This window comes from Octopus bimaculoides, chromosome 3 (genome assembly GCF_001194135.2).
Source record: "Octopus bimaculoides isolate UCB-OBI-ISO-001 chromosome 3, ASM119413v2, whole genome shotgun sequence".
Taxonomy (NCBI): Eukaryota; Metazoa; Mollusca; class Cephalopoda; order Octopoda; family Octopodidae; genus Octopus; species Octopus bimaculoides.
In genome coordinates this window covers 68553329-68555305 of record NC_068983.1, presented here as the reverse complement: position 1 = coordinate 68555305, position 1977 = coordinate 68553329, and positions in this window count along the sequence as shown.

The following is a 1977-nucleotide window of genomic DNA, read 5'->3' as shown; positions in this document are numbered from 1 at the left end:
TTTGTCTGTCCCCTCTATGTTTAGCCCCTTGCGGACAATAAAGAAATAAGAAACGTTTGCACGCCGGGCGAAATGCTTAGCGGTATTTCGTCTGTCTTTACCTTCTGAGTTTAAATTCCGCCAAGGTCGACTTTGCCTTTCATCCTTTCGCGGTCGATAAATTAAGTACCAGTTGCGCACTGAAGTCGATCTAATCGACTGGCCCCAAAATTTCGGGCCTTGTGCCAAGAGTAGAAAAGAATATAAGTTGTAAGCATAAAACATTCATTGGTTAGACAGAATAAATTAATGGCATAGGAAATATTTTGAGAGTAGCTCTTAATGGGAAGCATTTATATTTAAATGGGCGTTAAATACCAAAGGCAGTGAGTAAAAAAAAATTCAATCAATGTTAAAATTACATCCGTAATCTTTTGCATAATTGACAAAATTATTTTCGAAGGGAGGCAACTCCGATGTTGAGAAAAAGTTAAACATTGCTACTAGTGTAAGCTTCTGTGTGTGTGTGTGTGTGTGTGTGTGTGTGTGTGTGTGTGTGTGTGTGTGTGTGTGTGTGTGTACAAAGTGAGGAAATGGAGCAAGTAAAATTCAGGTTACATATGTTTACTAGCTAGCAGAACCTTGGACGTAATAATTACTGAGGTTCTACTAGCTAGGAAACATATGTAGCCTGGATTGTACCTGCTCCATTCCCTCAATTTGGATATTTATTTGCATTCATAGCAACCCTAGATACTAACTGTGAACTATAAAGAAACATTTTTCAGCATATTGAACTTCAATATGCAAAAAGACCTACAACCTTCTATGCCAATAAACTATTATTATTCCTGAAAGTTGTTTTTTTATACCTACTATGGACTGCTCAAAGCTTACTAATTTCCTACACGTAGGTCCTTGGATCTGACAATTACATATCATTGTATATATATATAAAGACCCCTTTCAGTCATGAATGACCATGAGATTGCACCTAGAAAGTTCCCCTCCAAGGCACAAGTCTGGGCAAAGTTGTTTATGGAAGACCAGCAGTCGCCCATGTATACTAGCCTCCCCTCTCCACACCAACGATGTTATCCATGGGAAAGGCAAAAGTTGATACAGCTTGGCATCAATGATGTCACAACTCATTTCTACAGCTGAACACAACACATATCCCAGTCCAAAAATTTCTAGTCAAACACAAGGCAGAATATCAGATAAAAAAAGATATTCACAAATGGAATGTTTTGAATCCTATTTTTCCATTTAACCCTAAACCCAAATCCTAACCCTGATCCCTAAACCCTCAACTCAAAAGAAGAAGGGTGATAGAGTGTAGCTGGAAAGCAATTGAAATAATGGTGATAAGGTATTGGGTTGGACCTTCACAGTTACAAAGTGAGTGGAAATGAGTAGGGCAGAGAGACTGGGAGTGGGAGTTGAGTAGGAGATGACTGACAATGCAGATGAATAGTAATGATGAAACAGTAGACCGGAGAAGGCCAAGAGAGGGATGATTTGATGTTAGGTAGGTTGTTGGAGTGAGTGGGGAAGAGAAAGGCTAGCATAATGTCTGAGGAGATGTGAGAGATTATGGTAACGGGGAAAGAAAAGATAACTTGGTGACTCGGTGGTAGTGGTGGTGGGGGTAGTGATCAATGAAAGTGTGGGTGGAGAGAATAATCTTAATGGATGAAGGATGGGTGATAAATGGAATGGCTCTGGCTAGTAAGAAAAGTAAGAAGTACCAAGGAAGATCTGCACTTGGAGAGATGCTGAATAGTGGCAGGTGTCATAAGGGTTCAGTTGTGTGCATATATATATATATACAGGGTGAGCCAAAAGTAGGTGGACAGTATTTGGAATAGGTTTATGTATCAGTTATATTAATGCAATTGTTTATTATAACTATGTTGCAACTATGTTTTTTGTGTTTTTTTACTGTCCACCTACTTTTGGCTCACCCTATATATATATATATATATATATGTCCCT